Raw genomic sequence first — 24,975 nt, forward strand, 5'->3', positions numbered from 1 at the left:
TATGGCTTGCAAAGCTTAAAATATTTACTATCTGGTTCTTTAAGAAAGCTTGCAGTACTCTTGGTAATTTGTTCTAGAACACTCCCCCTTGGTAACTCATCATTCCCTTCAGTGACTTGCCTCTAAGATGAAGTCTAAGCTGTGCTAATTGGCCCTAACCAGTCTATCCTGGCTCAACTCTCACCATTCCCCTACTTGCATCCTAAACTCCTTGTAGAATAAAGCTCCCCAAAACACTCCAGAATCTCTTCACCTAGAACAACACCACACCCTTTCCACATAAAAAACAACAACAACAACAAAACACTTCTATTTGTACTTCAATATACTTCTTGAATATCCTTTCCTTTATGAAGCTTTCTAGAATTGCTGCCTCAGCCCTATCCAAGGGGCAGGCACTCCTTCCTTGGAATAATATCCCACCAATAACTGACATGTCATATTCAGTACATATTGCTTCATGGATCACAGCCTTGTCATGAAGAAGGTGCTTGCATAACTCAATGAAGCTATGAGTCATGCCATGCAGGGCTGCCCAAGATCAACTGGTCATAGTGGAGAGTTCTGACAAAATGTAGTCCACTGGAGGAGGAAATGGCAAACAACTTCAGTATTATTGCAGCAAGAAACCATGAACAGTATGAAAAGACAAAAATATCAATGAAATAATCTAAAGAATCAAAACTGTTACTTTCTGAGTACACCAGATACTGCCCCTCGGATTCTTCTGGCATTCAGATGGTCCAAAAGTTTGGATAGGCATAAGTTGGCTTAAAGCTCAACATTCAGAAAACTAAGATCATGGCATCTGGTCCCATCACTTCATGGCAGATAGATGGGGAAACAGTGGAAACAGTGGCTGACTTTATTTTTCTGGGCTCCAAAATCACTGTAGATGGTGATTGCAGCCATGAAATTAAAAGACGCTTACTCCTTGGAGGGAAAGTTATGACCAACCTAGACTGCATATTAAAAAGCAGAGACATTACTTTGCCAACAAATGTCCGTCTAGTCAAGACTATGGTTTTTCCAGTGGTCATGTATGGATGTGAGAATTGGACTATAAAGAAAGCTGAGCGCTGAAGAATTGATGCTTTTGAACTGTGGTGTTGGAGAAGACTCTTGAGAGTCCCTTGGGCTGCAAGGAGATCCAACCAACCCATCCTAAAGGAGATCAGTCCTGGGTGTTCATTGGAAGGACTGATGTTGAAACTCCAATATTTTGGCCACCTGATGTGCAGAGCTGACTCATTTGAAAAGACTCTGATGCTGGGGAAGATTGAGGGCAGGAGGAGAAGGGGACAACAGAGGATGAGATGGTTGGATGGCATCATTGACTCAATGGACATGGGTTTGGTTGGACTCCGGGAGTTGGTGATGGACAGGGAGGCCTGGTGTGCTGCGGTTCATGGGGTTGCAAAGAATCAGACACGACTGAGTGACTGAACTGAACTCAAGTACCACTTTGATGGGGATGTTTGGAATATGTATACAGTTCTATTCACATGTTCTTGGAATCTGTGTGGAACGTTTACATAGCCCTTTTGATGAGTTCAAATTCAGATCTCATTAAAATGAAATAAAGTTATAGCTTTATGTCACTGAGTCTACATTTTCAATGAACCATACAGTATCCCAACCATGACTTCTTGGAAAAAGACATCCTCTACTCCTTTTCTACTAAGAACAGGTGGGCAAGACTACTGCAACTTCTTCTCTCTATCCCTAAGGAGGGTGTCCTATCCATGCATCACTCCCACATCCAGCTAAAGGTACCACACACCATGCCCACATACAGATGAGGCCTAGGTGGGAAGGGCTGGGGGAGACTGCCAGGCTGGAATGATCCTTCCTTGACTCCAACAGAGGAAATCTTTAAGCTCAGACTGTGACTCTTGAAAGCTGTATTGTTCATTCTTCCTAAGACCTGAAGCTCAAGATCAGGCAAATAATTCAGCTTGGTTGCTGCTTAGTGCAGGGGAAAAAAAAATATCCCAAGGCCATTTCCTGTGTGGCTTTTTTGATTTTGGACAGTGTCTCTTTGAGAGACAGCCCCATCCACAAAGGCTTTCTGTGGAGGTGTGTGCATTTCACTGAGATGTTTCCAAGAAGAGCAAAGACACCTTTTCAACCAAGGCAAATTAACGAAGCTGGCAGTCAAATTCTATTTCTAGCCTGCAGCCTCAGGGATGTCAGTTCCATGAATGAAGGCAAAGCTTAATTTCTTGTTTAAATCAAGCTTTCAGCCCTCTGTGGCATCTACCTCTGGTCAAGCAATGAAAGAATTCTATGTATTAAAACATGGAGATTGTCTTTGGATCTAGATTAGCACTTCTTAGAATTTGCTGGAACTGTCCTTCAAGCCTGGTTACAGAGCATTCATAAGGAAATGTCAGTCTTTCCCAATATTAAGAAGCTAAATGGGAGTAGCTTTCAAGATGGCTAAGGAGTAAGGCTAGAAGATCACCTTTCTCCCCATAAATCCACCAAAAATATATCCGTGGAACAACTCCTACAAAACACCTGAATGCTGGCAGAAGATCCCAGACTCCCAAAAACGCAAACTTATCTCCACAGAATGGGGTAGGGTAAAAGATATAAGGAAAAAAATAAATAAATAAAAGGATTTGGGACAGAGACCTGCATCTCAAGGAGGGAGCTGTGAAGGAGGAAAAGTTTCCACACAGTTGGAAACCCCTTCACGGGCAGGGACAGGGCAGGGAGCTTCAGAACCTCAAAGCTGGATGCAGCAATAGGTGCTTGGAAGGCAAAATGGAGAGAATTCACTACGGAGATCATTGCCAACCAGCACTTGTAGGCTGAGAGGTTATTTGCACACTTGCTGTGGCAAATGGGGGCTGGGTGCTAAGGTTGAGGCTTTGGGGGTCAGACTCCAGGTAAAGGACTTGGGTTGACTGCTGTGAAGATTCTCTGAGGGAGCTAGTATGACACAGCTGAGGAAGTCCAGGGGAAAGCCTGGGCCTGCCAGAGACACAAAAGATCACTGCTGTGAGGACCCTCTAACTCCACACACTCACAGACCACAGGACTCTGCCTTCGCTAGTGCCGTAGGTGGGACAAGGTGCAGCTGTGGACTGTGACCCCAGAGGTAGATACGCTGGCCAGCACCACCAAAGCTGGCATGAGTGCCAGAAGCAGGACTAGAAGGGGACTGCAGTTTTCAATTCCAAAGGTGGAAACAGGCCAAATGGCCACCATCAAAGCCTGAGCGAGTGCCAAAGGCAAGGGACAAAACACCTCTGCTGTCCCGACCCCAGAGGTGGCAGCTGCCACCAAGCTGTGAACGGGCACAGGTCACTACCCACACCTTCCTGGGAGGCTACGCAGCTTGGCTCTGCCGAGGGACACACAATCCAGGGCCAATTCCTTTAGGAGAGCACATGAACCACCTCAGACTACAGCAACTTCCCTCAGGCCTCAGCTGTAGCAGGCACGCCTCACACACCCCCAGCTGTATCTGCTATACCCCTCCCCCTCCTTAGCCTGACGGAGCAAGTGAGCCCTTAAGAACCTGATACTCTTGCCCCCTCCTGCCTGGGTGGAACAGACAGCAAAGGGAGACCTACAAGCAGAGGCAGAGCCAAAACCAAAGCTGAACACTCGGGGCTGTGTGGCCTGAGAAGAGGAAGGCTATGCATTACTGCAGCTGCAGGTGCAACACGTTGTTGTTCAGTAACTCAGTTGTGTCCAACTTTTTGTGGCCCCATGGACTGCTGCATGCCAGGCTTCCCTGTCTTTCACCATCTCCTGGAGCTTGCTCAAACTCATGTTCGTTGAGTTTGTTATGCCATCCAATCATCTCATCCTCTGTTGTCCCCTTCTTCTCCTGCCTTCAATCTTTCCCAGCGTCAGGTTCTTTTCTAAGAGTCAACTCTTTGCATCAGATAGACAAAGTACTAGAGTACTAATTTCATGGCTGCAGACACCAGATCAAATCCCCACAATAGGTTTGAGACTGCTTTGGGGTCAACTGTGGACTTTGGATGCAAGTACAAGCTGGAGAAGGACAGATCTGGGTCTGAGCTGACCCCAGAATGCCCACAGAAGGTCCAGACACCTTCCTAGAAATATTGGAGGACTGCCTGAGGAGGCAGATTGGCTGGCGATCACTGTGTGATGGGGACAACAGAGTACACAGGAGGATATTCTTACTCCTCCTCCTCCTCCTCTCTCTCTTGCTATATATATATATATATATATATATATATATATATCTTTTTTCTTGTTCATTTTTCCTATTTTTACAGTACTCTGTAGATAAATAGGATTTTATCCTATGTTTTTGATTTTGTATTTTTGCTAGTTTTTATATTTGTTTTAATTATGGGTTTTTTAATTGGCTTCACTGCTCTCTTCTCTTTTGGTTCTTGTTTTTCTCTTTTTTGTTCTCTTTTTCTGTCTCTTCCCTTTGTGAGCATGTGAGCTTCTTTGGGTGTTCTTGTCTGTGGAGTATTGCTATTACCATTTGTCTTAGAACAAAACCACCCATCCCCCCAACCAGGAAACCATCATGAGGCACTGGTCCAGCCCATCCACGGCGGGCAGACTCCATAAATGAGAGAAACTATGACCTAGAATCCTGTAAAAAGGAAATCCCAAGCACAGCAAATTAAACACAATGGAAAGATACAAAAAATGCGCAGCAGATGAAGGAAAATGGTAAAAACCTACAAGACCAAACAAATGAAAAGGAAATAAGCAGTCTACCTGAAAAAGAATTCAGAGTAATGATACTAAAGATAATCTAAAATCATGGAAATAAAAATGGAGGCACAGATTAATAGAATGGAGGCATGGATTGAAAAGATACAAGAAATGCGTAACAAGGCCCTAGAAGAATTAGAGAATAGGCAATCAGCAATGAACAATGAGACAAAAAATACACTAGAGGGAACCAATAACAGAATAACTGGGGCAAAAGAATGAATAAGCAAGCTGGAAGATAGAATGGTGGAAGTAACTGAAACAGCAGAATAAAGAAACAAGAATAAGAAAAGATGAGAACAGTTTCAGAGACATTTGGGGAAACATAAGGCACACAAACATTCAAAGTATAGGTGTCCCTAAAGAAAAAGAGAAAAATAAAGGGTATGATAAAATATTTGAGAAGACTATAGTCAAAAACTTCCCTAACATGGGGAAGGAAATAGCCACCCAAGTCCAGGAAGCCCAGAGAGTCCCAAACAGGATAAATCCAAGGAGAAACATGTCAAGACACTTATTATACAAACTAATAAAAGCAAACAGAAAGAAATAATATTAAAAGCAACAAGGGAAAATTAAAAAAAAAAAACATACAATGGAATCCCCATGAGGCTATCAGTTGATCTTTCAACAAAAACTCTGCAGGCCAGAAGAGAGTGGCAAGATATACTTAAAGTGATGAAAGGGAAAAACCTACAACCAAAATTACTCTACTCAGCAAAGACTTTGCTTTGTCAGATTCAATGGAGAAATCAAAAGCTTTACAGATAAGTAAAAATTCAAAGAATTCAGCACCAATAAGCCAACTTTACAACAAATGCCAAAGGAATTTCTCTAGACAGGAAACACAAGAGAAAAAGAAAGACCTACAAAAACACACTCACCAATAAAGTAAATGGTAAAAGGATCATACATATCAGTAATCACCTTAAATGGAAATGGATTAAATGCTCCAACCAAAAGACACAGAGAACTGAATGGATAAAAAAACAAGACCCCAATGCTGTTATCTATGAGAGATCCACTTCAGACCTAAGAACACATACAGACTGAAAGTGAGGGGCTGGAAAAAATTATTCCATGCAAATGGAAATCAAAAGAAAGCAAGAATAGTAATACTCATCATTAAAAAATGAAAGTAAAATAAGGACCATTTCAAGAGACAAGGAAGGACACTACATAATGATCAAGGGATCAATCCGAGGAGAAGACATAACAATTTTAAATATATATCCACACAACATAGGATCGCCTCAAGACATAGGGCAAATGTTAAAAACTATTAAAGGGGAAGTCGACAGCAGCATAATAATAGTGGGGACTTTAACACCCAACTAACACGGATGGACAGATCTTCCAGACAGAAAATTAATAAGGAAGCACAAACTTTAAATGACATGTTGGACCAGATGTACCTAATTGATATCTACAGGACGTTTATCCAAAAAGACTAGATTTCACTATTTTGTCAAGTGCACATGGACAATTCATCAGAATAGATCACATCATTGGTCACAAATCAAGCCTTCATAAATTTTTAAAACTTGAAATTGTATCAAACATTTTTTCTGACCACAATGCTACAGGATTAGATATCAAAACAGGGGGAATAAATGTTAAAAACAAAAAAACCAAACATATGGAAGGTGGTAAATACACTTCTGAAAAGCAAAGAAGTCATTGAAGAAATCAAAAAGGAACTAAAAAATACCTAGAAATAAATGACAATGAAAACACAACAACTCAAAACCTAAGAGATGCAGTAAAACCAGCGCTAGGATGGAATGTTACAGCAATACAAACCTACGTCAAGAAACAAGAGAAACATCAAATAAACAGCCTAACCCTACACATAAAGCAACTGGAAAAAGAAGAATAAAAAACTCCAAAAGTTAGTAGAAGAAATAAAAAAGATCAGAACAGAAATAAATGAAAAAGAAATGAATACAATAGCAAAGACAAATACAACTAAAAGCTAAATAAAACTAAAACTAAGATAAACAAAACTGACAAACCATTAGCCAGACTTATCAAGAAAAAAAGGGAAAAGACTCAAATCAATAAAATTAAATATGAAAAAGGAGAAGTTACAACAGACAACACAGAAATATAATGGATTATAACAGATATTGTGAGCAACTATATGCCAATAAAACAGACAACCACAAAGAAATGGGCAAATTCTTAGAAAAAGCATAACCTTCCAAAGTTGAACTAAAAGCTAAAAAATAAAAAATACAAATAGAACAATCACAAGCACAGAAATCAAAACTTCAATAAAAAATCTTTCAACAAACAAAAGCCAAGGGCCAGATGGCTTTACAGGTGAATTTTACCAAAAGTTTAGAGAAGAGCTAACACCTATACTGCTCAAATGCTTACAGAAAATTGCAGAGGAAGGAAAGCTCCTGAACTCATTCTACCAGGCCACCAACACCCTAACACCAAAACCAGACAAAAATATCACACAAAAAAAGAAAACTGCAGGCCAAAATCATGGATGAACACAGATGCATTTAAAAATCCTCAACAAAATTCAGCAAACAGAATCCAACAACACATTAAGAGGATCATACACCATGATCAAGTGGTGTTTATTCCAGGGATGCAAAGTTTCTTCAATATATACAAATCAATCACTGTGACATATCATATTAACAAATTGAAGATAAAAACTATATGATCAATTCAATAGATGCAGAGAAAGTTTTTGACAATATTCAACACCCATTTATGATCAAAAAAAAAAAAAAAAACCTCTCCAGAAAGTAAGTACCAAATGAACCTACTTCAACATAATAAAGGCTATACACAACAAATCCACAGAAAACATTATTCTCAACAGTGAAAAACTGAAAGCATTTCTGTTAAGATCAGGAACAAGACAAGGGTGCCCATACTCACCACTATTAGTCAACATAGCTTTGGAAGCCCTAGCCGCAGCAATCAGAGAAGAAAAAGAAATAAAAGGAATCTAGATTAGAAAGGAAGATGTAAAACTCTCACTTTTTGCAGATGACATGAGACTATACACAGAAATCATTAGAGCTAATCAATGGATATAATAAAATTGCAGGACATAAAGTTAATACACAGAAATCCTTTGCATTTCTATATACTAGCAATGAAAAATCAGAAAGAGAAATTAAGCAAACAATTGCATTCACCATTGCAACGGAAAGAATGAAATACTTAGGAATAAACCTACCTAAAGGGACAAAAGACCTGTATGCAGAAAACTATAAGACACTGATGAAAGAAATCAAAGATGACACAAACAGATGAGATATACTATGTTCTTGGATTAGAAGAATCAATATTGTGAAAATGACTACACTACCCAAAGCAACCTACAGATTCAATGCAATCCCTCTCAAACTACCAATGGTATTCTTCACAGACCTAGAACAAAAAATTTCACAATCTGTATGGAAACCAAAAGACTGTGAACAGCTAAGGTAATCTTGAGAAAGAAAAATGGAGATGGAGGAATCAACCTTCCTGACTTCAGACTATACTACAAAGCTACAGTCACCAAGACAGCACAGTACTGGCACAAAAACAGAAATGTAGACAAAAGGAACAAGATAGAAAGCCCAGATATAAACCCACACACCTTATCTTTGACAAAGGAGGCAAAAATATACAATGGAGAAAATAAAGCCTCTTCAGTAAGTGGTGTTGGGAAAACTGGACATGTAAAAGAATGAAATTAGAACACCTCCTAACACTATACACAAAAATTAATTCAAGATAGATTAAAGACTTAAATATAAGGCCAGAAACAATAAAGCTCTTAGAGGAAAACATAAGCAGCACACTCCTTGAATAAATCACAGCAAGATCTTCCATGACTCACCTTCAAGAATAGAAATAAAAATAAACACGTGGGACCTAATTAAGTTTAAAAGCTTTTGCACAGCAAAAGAAAACTCTAAACAAAGTGAAAAAACAGCCCTCAGATTGGGAGAAAATAATAGCAAAGGAAAAAATGACAAAGGATTAATTCCCCCCAAATACAAGAAGCTGATGCTGCTCAATACCAGAAAAACGAACAACTCAATCAAAAAGTTAGCAGAAGACCAATACAGACATTCCACCAAAGAAGACATACAGATGGCTAATAAACACATGAAAAGATGCTCAACATCACACATGATCAGAGAATTGCAAATCAAAAAAACAGTAAGGTATCATCTCACATCAGTCAGAATGGCCATCATCAAAAAATCTACAAACAATAAACACTTGAAAGGGTGTGGATAAAATGGAATTCTCTTGCACTGTTGGTGGGAATGGAAATTTATACAGCAATTATGGAGAACAATATGGAGAGTCCTTAAAAAACCAGGAACAAAACTACCATATGATCCAACAATCCCACTACTGGGGTTAATACCATGAGGAAACCATAATGAAAAAGACATACATACCCCAATGTTCATTGCAGCACTATTTACAATTGTGAAGACATGGAAGCAACCTAGATGTCCATGGATATGAATAGACATTCATTAAGATGAATGGATGGTACATATGATGAATGGTATATATAGACAATGGATTACTCAGCAATAAAAAGGAATGCATTTCAGTCAGTTCTAATCAGGTGGATGAACATACTCTATTATATAGAGTTAAGTCAGAAAGAGAAAATAAATATTGTACATTAATGCATATATATGTAATCCAGAGAGATGGTACTGATGAACTTATTTGTAGGGCAGCAATAGAGACGCAGACATAAAGAACAGACTTGTGGACACAGTAGGGAATGGAGGGGGTGGAACAAATCAAGAGTAGCATTGAAGCATAAACATTAACATATGTAAAATAGATTATTGTTGTTCAGTCATTAAGTCACATGCTACTCTTTGCAACCCTATGAACTGCAGCACACCAGGCTTCCCTGTCCATCACCAACTCCTAGATCTTGCTCAAACTCATGTCCATCGTCAGTGATGCCATCCAACCATCTCATCCTCTGTCCCACCCTTCTCCTTCTGCTCTCAGTCTTTCCCAATATCAGGGTACCCTGCAATGAGTCAGTTCTTTGCATCATGGGTGGTCAAGCATCATGCATCATCCCTATTCAGCATCATCCCTTCCAATGAATATTCAGGGTTGATTTCCATTGGTTTGATCTGGTTTGATCTCCTTGCTGTCCAAGGGGACTCTCAAGAGTTCTCTCCAGCACCACAGTTCAAAAGCATCAATTCTTAGATACTCAGCCTACTTTACAGTCCAACTCTCACATCTGTACATGACTATGGGAAAAACCATAGCTTTGACTACATGGATCTCTGTTGACTGTGATGTCTCTGCTTTCTAATACGTTGTCTATGTTTGTCATAGCTTTTCTTCAAAGAAGCAAGCATCTTTTAATTTCGTGGCTGCAGTCACCATTTACAGTGACTTTGGAGCCCAAGAAAATAAAATAGGTCACTGTTTCCATTTGTTTCCCATCTATTTGCCATGAAGTGATGGGGCCATATGTCATGATCTTGGTTTTTTTGAATGTTGAGTTTTAAACCACCTTTTTCACTCTCCTCTTTCACCTTCATCAAGAGGCTCTTTAGTTCCCCTTGACTTTCTGACATTAGAGTGGTATCATCTTCATATCTGAGGTTGTTGGTATTTCTCCTGGCAATCTTGATGATAGCTTGTTATTTATTCAGACCAGCATTTTGCATGGTGTACTCTGCATATAAGTTAAATAAGCAGGGTGACAATCTACAGCCTTGACATACTCCTTTCCCAATTTAGAACCAATACACTGTTACATGTCCGGTTCTAACTGTTGCTTCTTGACCTGCATACAGGGTTCTCAGGAAACAGCTAAGGTGGTCTGGCATTCCCATCTCTTTAAGAATTTTCCACAGTTTGTTGTGATCCACACAGTCAAAAGCATTCTTGTAGTCAAATGAAGCAGAAGTAGATTTTTTTTTAATTCCCTTGCTTTTTCTATAATCCAGCAGATGTTAGCAATTTGATCTCTGGTTCCTCTACTTTTCTAAATACAGCTTGTGCATTTGGAGATCTCGATTCAGGCACTGCTGAGGCCTAGCTTGAAGGATTTTGAACATAATTTTGCTAGCATGTGAAATGAGAGCAATTGTAAGGTAGTTTATTACAACATTCTTTGGCACTCCCTTTTTTTGGTCTTGGAATGAAAACTGACCTTTTCCAGTATTGTGGCCATTGCTGAGTTTCCAAATTCACTGGCATATTGAGTGCAGTACTTTCATGGCATCATCTTTTAGAATTTGAAATACCTCAGCTAGAATTCCATCACCTCCACTAACTTTGTTCTGGAAATTTCCTGCATGATTCAGAGAACTCAAACTTGGTGCTCTATGACAATGCTGAGAGATGGAGTGAGGTGGGAGGGAGGTTCAAGAGGGAGGGGATACATGTACACCTATGGCTGATTCATGTTGATGTATGGGAGAAACCAACAAAATATTGTAAAGCAGTTTTCTTCCAATTAAAAATGAACTTTTTTAAAAAGGGAAAAAATAAGAAACAAGGAAACCATCTAACAATCAATCTAACCTTACATCTGTAGCAACCAGAAAAAAATGAAACAAAAAACTCCAGGGTTAGTACAAGGAAATACTCATAAAATCAGAGCAGAAATAAATGGAAAAAAAAAAAAAAGGGCAATAAGAAAGATCAATAAAACTAAAAACTGGTTCTTTGAGAAGATAAACAAAACTGACAAACCATTAGCCAGATTCATCAAGAAAAAAAGAAATTTTTTTTTGTTAAATTTCAAAAAAGTTAGAAATTAAGCCTTCCTGTTCAAGCTGGTGGAACAGAAGGATGTGCACTCATCTCCTCCTGCGAGAGCAACAAAACTGCAACTAGCTGTTGAACAACCATCAACAGGAGGAGGCTGGAACCCACCAAAAAAATGTACCCCACATCCAAAGAGAAAGAAGAAGTTGTAGCATGACAGTAGGAGGGGCACAATCATGATAAAATCAAATCCAAACCTGCTGGGTGGGTGACCCACAAACTGGAGAACAATAATACCAAAGAAATTTTCCCACTGTTGCGAAGGTTCTAAACCCCACGTTAGGCTCCCCAGCCTAGGGATCCAACAAAGGGACTAGGAATCCTGAGGAAATCTGAGCTTGAAGACTAGCAGGATTTGATTATAGGACTCCACAGGACCAGGGCTTCCCTGATAGCTCAGTTGGTAAAGAATCTGCCTGCAATGCAGGAGACCCTGGTTCAATTCCTGGCTCAGGAAGATCCCCTGGAAAGGGGAAAGGCTACCCACTCCAGTATTCTGGCTTGGAGAATTCCATGGACTGTATAGCCCATGGGGTCGCAAAGAGTTGGACACAACTGAGCGACTTTCACTTTCACTTTTCACAGGACTAAGGGAAACAGAGACTCCAGTCTTGGAGGGTACAAACAAAATCTTGCATACACCAAGACCCAGAGGAAAAGAGCAGTGACCCCCACAGGCTGCTGAACCAAAGCTAGTGTTGGAGGGCCTCTTGTGAAGGTGTGGGTTGGCAGGGGCTCACCACCAGGAAAGGGGCATGGCAGCAGCAAGGCTTGAAGGTCCCCTTTGACATAAACCCTTTTGGAGGTCACCAAGCAGCTAAAATAAAAACCATATTACAGAAAGTTAAACATAATGAAAAGGGAGAAAGCTATGTCCCAGATAAAGGGACAAGATAAACCCCAGAAAAGCAACTAAGTGAATTAGAAACAGGCAACATTCCAGAAAAAGAATTCAGAATAATGATAGCGATATTGATCCAAGATCTTGGAAAAAAGAATGGAGGCAAAGATTGAGAAGATGCAAGAAATGTTTACCAAACACCTAGAAAAGTGAAAGAACAAACAAACAGAGATGAACAATACACTACAAGGAACCAATAGTAGAATACTTAATGAAGAAGAACAGATAAGTGACCTGGAGGACAGAATGGTGCAAATCACTGCCACAGAACAGAATATAGAAAAAAAGAATGAAAACAGCCTAAGAGACCTCTGGGACAAAATTAAGTGCACCAACATTCACACTATAGGGGCCTCAGAAGGAGAAGAGAGAGAGAAAGGACCTGTGAAAACATTTGAAGATATAATAGCTGAAAAATTCCCTACCATGGGAAAGGAAATAGTCAACAAAGTCCAGGAAGCACAGAGTCCCAGGCAGAATAAACCAAAGGAGGAACACACTGAGACTCACGTTAATACGGACAAAAATTATAGACAAAGATAAAATATTGAAAGCAACAAAGGAAAAATGACAAATGACATACAAGGGAACTCCCATCAGATTATCAGCTGATTTCTCAACAGAAATTCCACAAACTAGAAGGGATTGGCATGATATATTTAAAGTAATGAAAGATAACCTACAACCAAGAATACTCTACCCAAGACTCTCATTCAAATTTGATGGACAAATCAAAAGCTTTTCAGACAAGCAAAAGTTAAGCAAATTCAGCACCACCAAACCAGCTTTACAACAAATGCTAAAGAAACTTCTCTAGGCAGGAAACACAAGAGAAGGAAAGGACCTACAGAAAATAAACCCAAAACAATTAAGAAAACACTAATAGGATCACATACTGATAACTATCTTAAATGTAAATGGATTAAATGCACCAATCAAAAGACAAAGACTGGCTGGGCAGATGAAAACATGTGAATATATGTACGTCCACTTCGCACATCATTCTGCTTGACCCCTCAAATTGTATGTAATTATTTAATATTGTTAAGTTAATCATGTTTCCATTGCAGCCTGCAATTGTAATTATTTTTTATTTTTTGTCTGGCTATTGATTGTGAATATACACATATACAGAATCTAGAAAAATAGCACTGAAGAACCTATTTACAGACAAGCAATGGAGACACAATCACAGAAAACTAACCAATCTAATCACATGGACCACAGCCTTGTCTAACCCAATGAAACCAAGCCATACCATGTAGGGCCACCCAAGATGGACAGGTCTTGGTGAAGAGTTCTGACAAAATGTGGCCCATCGGAGAAGGGAATGGCAAACCACCTCAGTATTCTTGCCTTGAGAAACCCATGAACAGTATGAAAAAGCAAAAAGATAGGACACTGAAAGAGGAACTCCCCAGCTCGGTAGGTGCCAAATATGCTACTGGAGATCAGTAGAGAAATAACTTCCCCAGTGGTGCTGTGGTAAAGAATTTGCCTGCCAATGCAGAAGATGCAGGTCTGATCTCTGGGTTAGGAAGATCCCCTGAAGAAGAAAATGGCAACCCACTCCAGTATTCTTGCCTGGGAAATCCCATGGACAGAGGAGCCTGGCAGGCTGCATTCCATAGGGACATAAAGAGTCAGACATGACTTAGCAATTCAGCATGCACAAGCACACATGTCTTGCTTTCAGAGAATTTACTTTAATGAGAGAGATGGATAGCATAGTAATACAAGACAGTAATATAGTAATGCTACTACAATATAGGATAGTAATGTAATAATTGGGGCTACACTGGGGCTTCCCACTTGGTGCCAGTGGTAAAGAATCCAGCTGCCGATGTAGGAGATGCAAGAGACACAGTTTCAATTCCTGGGTTGAGAAGATCCCCTGGAGTAAGAAATGGCACTCCACTCCAGTATTCTTGCCTGGAAAACTCCATGGGCAAAGAAGCCTGACGGGCAGGAAGAACATCTTGTTCATCTCTACAACCCTAGGGCCTAGAACTATGTCTGGGACATGAGGTGTCAGTAAACACTGACATGTAGCATCTGTGCTCAGTTGGGTCCAACTCTTGTGACCCCGTGGACTGTAGCCCGTCAGACTCCTCTGTCCATGGGATTCTTCAGGCAAGAATACTGGAGTGGGTTGCCATTTCCTTCTCCAGGGAATCTTCCCAACCCACGGGACTGAACTTGACTCTGTGGTGTTTCCTGCATTGGCAGGCAGGTTCTTTACCACTGAGCCACCTGGGAAGCCCAAACACTGACGGTTTGAGCTAAGCAGACAAACCGAGGCCACCAAGCTATCTCTGTGAGCATACAAAGCTATCTACAGGCTCACTCTTCACTTTTATGAGTGTCTTTTCCAGACTCTAATACATCCAAGTCATTGTTTTCTGTATTTTCATGAGGTCCTCAAAGTGTACTCCAGCAGGGAAGGAAACTAACATCAAAGGTTGCTCAGCCTAGTGGAACATAGGATAGGCACTTAAGGAAAATCGTGCACGTGTCTTGCAATAAGAGGCCCTTCCAGCCACTTATCATGGGCTGCTGTGGCCTGTCTTGCCAATATGAGCAAGCAAAAAGACAAGCCAGCCATATTTGTGATTTGTGTAGGTCCTTAGGGTAAGGCAAGTTTTGGCAGCCCTTTTGATCAAGGGTCCCTGGTGTAGAAACAAGGCTCCTGAAGTCAGTTTCCTCCTACTATTAACCATCCGAGTTACACAGGCAGGATGGCACAGGGCGAAGGGGAAAGGCTTAAACTACAGCAGAGTTGTTTTTTTTTTTAAGAAAGCTTTTTTTTATTCAAAACTCTATGGTTACTTGTCTACTGAGCAGCATTTCCACCTCCTCTCACCTTGGAGAAAAAAGTGCAAGATGCCTAGGTGATGAAAGAGGAAGTAAGAGGTAGAAAAAAGAGGTGCTGATCCCCAGAGCAGACAGCGTCTAACTTCTAAGTTTCTAAGCATCTAAGCATCTAAGACTTCTTAGACGTCTAAGCTTCTCAGCATCTAAGCTTCTAAGTTCTCACAAGTCCAGGCCTCAGACATCAGGCAAGGGAGAGGGAAAGGGGGAAAAACATAGAGGAAAGGGCCACTCCCACCCAGACCACAAAAACCCACACACCTATACTTTCTTTTCTGAAAATTAGATTTTCTAATTGGCTTTGATGATAATATGACCACCCTGACACTGTCTGGAGCAATGCTGAAGGGCTCAGAGTCCAGGGGCCTGGATCCAATACCAGATCTGCCTTTTAGCTAAGGATGGGATTCTGATTCCCTCTCTAATGTTGACCTCAGAGGATGGTTACGAGGATCAACGCAATAAAGGCACATAAAACCTTTAACATGGGTTCTGGCACCTACTCCCAGGTGCTCTTATTGCAACTGACCACTAGGAACCACCTATGGGACCACTTTCCATGGAGGAAGAATGTTCCACAAAGAGACCTCCTCTCCCTCTGCCTCCATCCCTTGACCCCTGGATAGACTTAGTCTTCCTCCACATCTGTATTTTCTGTCACAGAACTGCTCCACTGTGCTGTGCTGGTTTTGCTGTCTATCTCCCCATTTAGGGCATGAACATATTGAGGTTCAAGATGTGACTTTCAAGCTAGTGCATTCATTCACTGTTTATCACTCACTAAGTATCTCTTGCATGCGGGGAGGGGGAAGAGGGTGTCACTAAGTGGTAAATAAACTAGTGAAATCTGGGAATGACCTATAGAAGCACTTATATCAGTTGTCTACTCAACAAACATATGTACCTAGCACCTGAGGTGTGTTTTGACAAAAGGCTTTTGGATCAAAGAAAAGGACTGCAACTATGAACATGATTCCCAGGAAATGTATCAGCCATGACAGTGATCTGCTAGGTCACATGCTGGATTTTACAAAAAATAGACCTGATAGATCAAGTGTGCCCTAGCTCTCTCTCATGTCTCTCTCTCTTGCTTTCTTCCTCCCTAAGTCCAGAGAAACTTAGCAATTACTTATCAATTCAGACAGACTTTTGGCTTCTCTAAAGGTAATGTTCAAAAGTCCAGACTCAGGAGGAGGCATCCACACAGTTTATTAACCAGGGCTTTGAAGGAAAACAAACAAACAAACCTACAACCACTGAGCACAACCTCGTGACTCTGGTTTCTTTGCTTACCGTACACACTGTCCCTCCCCCTGGGCTCTGGTTCCACGGCCACAGGAGGAAACAGAAGGGAGAACCACCATTCAAAGAGCTCAGCATACCTGAGCCCACTCCACTGTCTCCCCAAATGTAGAAACAGATTCCTGGACTGCTGGAAAGTCAGAGCCATCTCCCAGACCCATCTCTTGTCCTCCAGTCACCATGCACCTATCCATCTGTCAGGCCCTTCTTTAGCTATATACCAGTTACATACAGCTTTCTATCTGTCACTTATGATTACCAGTCCCTACAAACCCAGCAAGCTCCTACTTGAGAGGTAGAAGAGGTTAAGAGGTACTACCTATGATGGCAGCCAAGCTGTGACATCAGAGGCCTGAAAACATAGTGCCGGGCCTGACATTCCCCTCCTGGGCTAGTTTATCTTCTAGATAAATGCCTCAGTGAAAATACAAGTGATGCTCCCAAAATCGTGAGTTGGCCTTTCGCTCCAGTCATTAGCACTTGAGGGAAACGTGTTTCTCAGATCAGTCGTCTGGTGACCCAGGAAAGGGGATAATGCCAGAAGCATTACCACCAGAGGCAGTAAGAGTCTGGTCTGAAGTGCTACAGGGAATCTGAATGGTCTGTAACATGTCGATGGACAGGGAAGTTCTCACCCTGCTCCATCCAAAAGCAGCCTTACTAGAGTATTTCTGTGACCTCCTAACAAAACCTCAAAGCCTTGCACATACCAGGTAACCTCACTCCACTAAAGTCTGAGAGACAAGCTGCCAAAACAAGCAAACTCAGGGGGATCACAACTGTCTGAGTCAGCTGTGAAAGGAGCCAGAGAACACAAATGTGCAGGTATTTGTGTAAGACAGTCTGGCCTATACAGCAAGTGGCCAATGGACCAGCAAGGAGGGGGTTCAGCTTTCAGCTTTCAAAGGCAGGGCTACATTCAGGGAAAAGGATCTTGAGTTAATAAAGTGATCAGCTGTAACCTAGTATCCAGTGTCACACATAACTCATATAAGTGGTCAGTGACAGGTTCCAAATCTGGTTCTTAAAAACTCCGTGCAAGTCATTAAATTCTCTTAACAAGTTTTACTTTTACTATATAACACTTGAAGAAAAAGCATACTCTGCATCATCAAGTATAGGCAGGAGATCCACCTAGTGCCATTCACCCATTCATCCCACATTCACTGATTGATTTAACACAGTACTGATGTGCTAGGTACACACTGCAAAACACAAAATGCTTAGAAGGGACAAAGCTGGAGTCAGGTAGCTCCTAACTCCTCCTCGGCACCTCCCACCTCCAGCAAGTGTGCTGATTCCACGGGCCCATCCGCAAAGAGTGAATGCTGTTCTGACCCTGACCTGGCTCACAAAAGGCTCCATTTAGCATCAAGTTCATTGGTGCTGACCTAGAACTGTGACAGGAGACTGACCCCAATGTCTTGTCCCTCTGTGACTGGGTTAGGGGCAAGATGGAGAGGAAAGGAGCAGGAATTGTAAAAAGAAAGGCACAGTCTTAGATCACAAGGCGGTGCAGTTGAAAAACCCAATAGACTTTGGCTCTTATCAATGTACACAACAAATCCAGCTCATGTTTATATAGCACTTACTATATGTGGTTTAAGGCCTTTACCAGAATGTGTTTTACAGTCCAGATGTCTGGTGAATCCTGGCCTACATTAGCTGTGTGACTTTGGGCAAACTGCTTAGCTTCCCGGGATACCATTTCTTTGCCTGGAAAATAGGGTAACACTAGTACTAACCTAATAGGGTCCTCATAAAAATTAAATTAGTAAAAATATAAAATGCTAAAATTGAACCCTGTCCTGGCACTCGGTGCTAATATGAACAATTATTATCCCACTAGTTGATAACACTCGTCCGCAGAGAAGGCCGACTATTTCTTCTTATTTTGTTAACAGGGTTTTGAGAGACTGAGTCAATGTCTCAAGGTCACAAAGTGGCAGAACCAGAATTTGAATGCAGGCAGCCTGATTCCAAAGCTTGCAAGTTTAACCACCAGCTTGAGGACAGCACTGTGCTAGGTTCCAGGTAGAGACCAGTCAGGGGATGAACAAGAGATCCCTATAAAGCCCAGTGAACACTACAGGAGAGCTACATTAAAAGAAAAAACGGGAGAGGAGGGCTGGGGACAGGGTAGCAGGGAGGGATAAAACCAAACCACCTGTAGGGGCTGAACTATGCTTCACCCAGCATGGGACTTGAGATCTGGTCTCAAAGAATAATGAGGAATTTGCCAGCCACGGAGAAAGACGGGCATTCCAAAAAGTCAAGACTTAGAATACCAAAAGAATAGGAAGTTGGGTGGAATAGAAAGTGCATATAGGAAGTGTCATGAGATGAATTTGGGAAGGTAAATTGAGACCAGTGTGAACAGGCATGTAGGCCAATATCTGAGGTTAGACTTTATTCTGTGAGACAGTGATTCTCAAATTTTAATATGCACAGGATCTACCTCGGTGCTCATAAAACATGTGCAGATTCTCATCTCTTCTGTCACCTGGGGGTGGGAGGACACTAACACTTGCATGTTAAGAGCCAAAAATGTTTCCAGAAATTGCCAGATACCATTTGGGAGGCAAAACCGAAACCCTAGTTGACAGCCTCTGCTTCAAATCCTCCCATCCCTACTTTCCAGACACAGAAAACTACAGTAAGACCTCATGCAGGATTTAAATGTTAGTGGTCCCACTCTAGGGTTTAGGTTAGCCAACAAGCCTAACAGTCTTTTGGGGAGAGAGACTCAAGACATGCTTCTGGGGAAGAATTACATATTTGATGACAGATTGGATGACGGGCAGAAGATACAAGAGTGAGGTTTCAAGCTGAAATTTCAGTGCTTTCCACTGAATTGTGAGGATAGTAGGTACTAAATAAATCATTTGGATTTGAATAGAATCAAGATGTATTTGCTCAAAAAGTAAAAAGCCTGGTCCCATGTAGTTTGACCCAGGGATAGGTGTTGGTATTCTGCTCAAACTGGATAGAGGAACTCTTTGTAGGGGAGGATGTGGGTATGCTTGGTACAAACCAGCTGATTCCCAAATCCTGGCTGGATCCCTTCCCATCTGCATAGCCTTGGCAGCATTACTCACCCTCTGTGCATCTCACTTTGCCCCTTTGTAAAACAGGGATAGGAGTCCCTACTCAGAGGCTTGATGTGAGAACTCAGGTAGTTAATAAGAGCAAAATGGCAAGCTTACACAAAATGGTTTCCTCCCCTCTCCTTCCAAATCAGCCTCCTTACCTCCACCCTCCACCCTTGAATCCCACATTCAGTGCTCATCCCCTCCCCCACACCTTAATCCTTGGGAAACCCAGTCAGAACTGCAAGAAGCTGACTACACTCCTCTCCACGAGCAGAGCATCCCCCCTAAGGATTTAGGGACCACCAACTACCTTTTCACCCTCCCCCCATCCATTTTTATTTCGGGGGCCACCAAAAGCGTGTAACAGGCTGAGTTCCTGGAAAGGAGTCTGGTAAATGTCAGATATGCATGACACCACCCTTATGGCAGAAAGTGAAGAGGAACTAAAGAGCCTCTAGATGAGGGTGACAGAGGAGAGTGAAAAAGCTGGCTTAAAATATTCATAAAACAAAGCTATGGTTTTTTAAGTTGTCATGTGTGAATGTGAGAGTTGGACCATAAAGAAGGCTGAGCATGGAAGAAATGATGCTTTTTAACTGTGGAGAGGGCTCTTGAGAGTCTTTTGGACTGCAAGGAGATCAAACTAGTCAATCCTAAAGGAAATCAACCCAGAATATTCATTGGAAGAACTGAGGCTGAAGCTCCAATACTTTGGCCACCTAATGGGAAGAGCCAACTGACTCACTGGAAAAGACCCTGATTCTGGGAAACACTGAAGGCAGGAGGAGAAAGGGACAACAGAGGAGGAGATGGTTGGATGGCATCACTGACTCAGTGGACATGAGTTTGAGCAAGCTGTGGGGATGGTGAAGGTCAGGGACAGGGAAGCCTGGTGTGCTGCAGTCCGCGGGGTCGCAAAGAGTCGGACACGACTGAGCCACTGAACAACAAAACGAAATCAACTAGAGCCAAGGAAATTTCGGACCTGGCAGGTCCCAAAGCCAGTCACTGTAGCCGGCTGGGAACTAAGCCCCTGGTCTCGGAGGCGGAGGAGGAGAGAGGCGCAGAGATTAGGGAAGGACTCGCTCTCCGAAGCCAGGCTGAATAGGCAAGGAGCAGAGACTTCTTGGATCCAGAAAAAGAAGCAGGGATGCGGGGTAGGAAGCAACAGGAAAGTGAGAAGAAGAAAGAGAAAAGCGCCAGTAAGCAAAGTTCCTTGGGGGTACCCAGGCTACAACACCTGGGCAGGGGGTCAGGAACAAAGCAGCCTCCTCAGGTCAGAAGTGCTCTACGTGTTTCCGAAGCAGGGGTGTTCAGGGCAGGCCACGACCCGCTGGGGATGCCAGGCGCCCCTGCACCCTGAGCGCGCTCAACCGCAACGCTTACCTTCGCCGGAGCCGCCAACGCGCACTTCCGGGGTCCTGGCTCCGGGTGCTGGGGGCGGAGCCGGGGTACCGGGAGCCGATCCCTGAGAGGAGCACGCAGCAAAGCTGTGGCCAAGGTGGGGCTGGCACTGGCGATTCGGAAAGAAACCCCAGTGGAGACCTGTGGGCACGCGGTCCCGGCCTGGGCTCTCGCGGGCGGCGGTGGTAACCCCAGCAGACGCAGGAGGATCACGATTCGGTGGGAGGAAAAGGTTGTCTCATTTCCTTCAGTCTGCCCCCTCCACTCCACCCACTCTGCTCTGGACCTGCCCTCCCATCCCCTCCCCTTCCCCAAACCAGCTACCCTGAGGACGCTGGAAAGACCTGAAACCTGAATGGCTGCGGCTCGCGGCGCCTCCCTCCGCAGCAAGTTAGTTCAAGCTCCGAAACTCCTGCCTACTCCGCGCACTTCTGACAGTCCCCAGGGCCCTGAAAGGTTCACCGTGGACTGTCCCCACCCTGGCCCAGAGCTCTTCCCTTTTCCCCTGTTGGGAGGAAAGAAAAAAAAAGTGAAGGTCGCTCAGTCGTGTCCGACTCTTTGCGACCCCATGAACTATACAGTCCATCGAACTCTCCAGACCAGAATCCTGGAGTGGGTAACCTATCCCTTCCCCAGGGGATCTTCCTGACCTAGGAATCCAACCGGGGTCTCCTGCATTGCAGGTAGATTCTTTACCAACTGAGCTATGAGAGGCGCCCTTGCTGGGACCAGCCCAGATTTAAAAGCTGACCTCCAAGCTGCTTCCAGCATCCCATCCTCTCCTTCCTGTCCTCTCGCTTGCTTTGAGCTCTTTTTTGTGTGGGGAGTGTTTTGTTTTGTTTCCTTTTTCTGAACTTAGTTCCCTATTTGGGGTCTTAGTTCCAGGACCAGATATCCAACCTGTGCCCCCTGCTGTGGAAGCCCAGAATCTGAATCACTGAACCACCAGGGACACACCTGCGCCCCTATTAAGCTACTTCCTCCCCCCTCCCCCGCAATGGGGATGTGTAAAACCTAATGCGTAATCTCGAAAGAATGTTCATTTTGATGAGGAGAGTATTTGATGTCTTTGTTTGGTTTTGCTCATTCAAATTTGGGATTTTCTTTCTTAGATTCAAGGACTGTTTTATTTAAGAGCCTGATAAGTGCTGAGCAGGGCTCTAGGAACTTAGAAAAGAACCAGTAGGGCATGTTGTTCCTGGACAATTGTAATATGTGTCTAGTGCAGATAGAGGCCCAAGGATTCTGTGGTCTCTTACAAGATAGGTCAAGTACTGGAAGAGCTTTCTACAGAGTAAAAAAGGCATGCACAGAGCTAAGAAGGAATGGAAAACCCCCATCAGGAGGTGGTCTATCAGAGAACACAGCCAGGATGGGGAGTGACGGTAGATGAATGTGGAAGAGAATGGTGACCAGTCTACCAAGAAAGAATTAAGAACTTGTCAACTACAGATTGGCACTTACCATGGGTGATTGGGCTTCCCAGGTGGCACTAGGGCTAAAGAATCCACCTACCAATGCAGAAGACTCAAGAGACGCAGGTTCAATTCCTGGGTTGGGAAGATCCCCTGGAGAAGGAAATGGCAACCCACTCCAGTAGTTTTGCCTGGATAATCCCATGGACAGAGGAGCCTGGCAGACTACAGTCTTTGGGGGTCACAGAGAGCTGGACATGACTGCCTGACTAAGCACACACACACAAACACACATACATGGGTGCTTGCCATTTACCTTTACAAGGATTAAATCATTTGTTGCTGCTGACTTACAACATCCCCTGAAGGAGTTCAGGGTGAGGAGCATAAATAAGGCAATCTGTGCCCCAGGAAAACTGACAGGACAGGTCTTCAAATAGATATTCTCAGGAGCTGATTTTTATGAGCCCAATTCTTACATCTCCTCCTATCTAGAACACTAAAATCCTTCATGGTGACACTGTTCCTCACGACTAGAGAAGGCTTCACGAGACTAATAGAAACCTTCTGGAAAAATAATGTGTTTGATTGAATGTATTCCCTGTTCACAAAAAATCATATATACTGACCTTCCCCCCCACCCCCGCCCCCGCCTCTTTGGAGCAGTTTCTCAAAGCTATCTGAGGTGCTGTCTCCTGGTTGCAGTTCTCACTTTACTGCAGATAAAACTTGCAATTCTCTTGTTGTGCATTTAAGTTGACAAGCTACAGAGAACAGTGGGCTGGCATTGACAAGAACTAGTGACCAAGAGCTGATGGGCTACAGATGAGTGGGTGAAGTAAAGAGGCAATTTCCAGGCCTCTGGCTGGACGAACTGGTGACTAGTCAATGACCAGAATCCAGAGCACCTTCTGGGGATGCGATTTCAAGTGTGATCTGGGGACCGACATTATTAACATGAACTGAGAGTTTGTTGCAAATGGGAACTTTCCAGCCCCATTTGACCTACTGAATCAGAATCTAAATTTTAACAAGATCCCAGATAATGCAAATGTGCATTAGAATTTCAGAAGCACTGATCTCTAAACCACTGACTGTGTATAAGAATGACTGGATATTAATTAGACTGTGGAGCTTTTTAATTAGAAACACCTGGAGAGCTTTAAACAACAATATGCGGTCCCCAGACCCCTGCTCCCACAAATGCTTATTTAGTTGGTCTGGGGTGGGGCTCCAAAATCAGTGTTTTAAAAATGCTTTTCAGATGATCTAATACAGTCAGAGTTAAAAACCACTGTTTTAGACTTATTCAAATGCTATTTCATTTAACCTTGAAGGGCACCTCTTCAGAAAAAAAAGAACACCTTTGTGTAAATGACAATGTAAAGACCAATTATCTCACCCTTGTACAGAGGCAACCAGTCTGCTGGAAAGGGCCTTTGTTTCCTAAACTAATCAGGGAATCAGATTCTAGCCTTAGATAGCTTCTGAAGTACTGTTCCAAACTTGGGGCCTCTGGCCTCTCAGGCCTCAGTTTCTTATCTGTAAAATACACACATGACTAACTCTTGATTTCACACCTTGGCTTGAAAGGTGCCATGATCGGAGCTCCTTCCAATTTGCTAGCTTTATCAGCAGGTAAATGGAAAAGTGATGTTCAGAGGTGGGTTTTCCTAATAAAACACTCTGTGTGCAACTGCCATTTATAAGCACCAAAGATCAGAGAATTATGTGCTGAGCAAGGGCAACACACATAAGTGATGCTCAGTAAATGTGTACTAAATGTATAAATAAATATATGAATGAATAAATATCATTCATAATGGTGGCATAGACTTTCCATGAACTGGCCCTAACCCAGATTTGGTCCTTCCTAATCTAGAGGAAGGACTCTGGAATTTGGAAGCACTTTGACCCATAAACCTAGTTTAGGATTTAAAACTATTCCCTGGTGGCTCAGCAGTAAAGAATCCAGCAGCCAACACAGGAGATGTGGATTCAATCCCTGGGTGGGGAAGATCCCCTGGAGAAAGAAGAGGCAACCCACTCCAGTGTTCTTGCCTGGGAAGTCCCATGGAAAGAGGAGCCTTGTGGACTACAGTCCATGGGTTCGCAAAGAGTCAGACACAACTTAGCAACTAAAAAATGACAAAAATAAAACCTTTGTTGAATGCTTAGTACACACCAGGCATTGAGCTAAATACTCTGCTTAGGATAACCTCATTTCATTATAATGAAGAAGATACTGTTGAACTTATACAGTCCAATTAGTTTCAGAAATCATAGATATAAAGGGATGAGAGCAACCCCTAGGGCAGCATCCAGGTCAGCCCCTGCCTCTGGTTGTGCAACTGGGCATATGTGGCCAGAGAACCCTCTTGGGGGTCTTAGGGGTCACTCTTCAAAGAGAATGCTTCCATAGAGACCAACCTGAGGGAAGGGCTTTGGATTGACTGCTCCAGGG

The 24,975-nt window shown here is 42.7% G+C and overlaps 1 protein-coding gene across 3 annotated transcripts in view; it reads right to left on the minus strand.

Moving 5' to 3' along the window:
- The window catches only part of EVA1A (eva-1 homolog A, regulator of programmed cell death), a 69,845-nt gene extending 47,936 nt beyond the window's left edge, over window positions 1–21,909 (minus strand). Inside the window, exon 1 of one of the 3 annotated variants that reach the window (XM_065927322.1) lies at window positions 21,079–21,909. The gene's annotated coding sequence lies outside the window, so the exon portion shown is untranslated. Of the gene's footprint in view, window positions 1–21,072 lie in introns of all 3 variants that reach the window. The other 2 variants (XM_065927323.1, XM_065927326.1) reach the window with 2 other exon arrangements.
- Window positions 21,910–24,975: the final 3,066 nt, after the last annotated feature.

The sequence above is a fragment of the Muntiacus reevesi genome, chromosome 3, assembly GCF_963930625.1.
Source record: "Muntiacus reevesi chromosome 3, mMunRee1.1, whole genome shotgun sequence".
In the NCBI taxonomy this organism is placed as follows: Eukaryota; Metazoa; Chordata; class Mammalia; order Artiodactyla; family Cervidae; genus Muntiacus; species Muntiacus reevesi.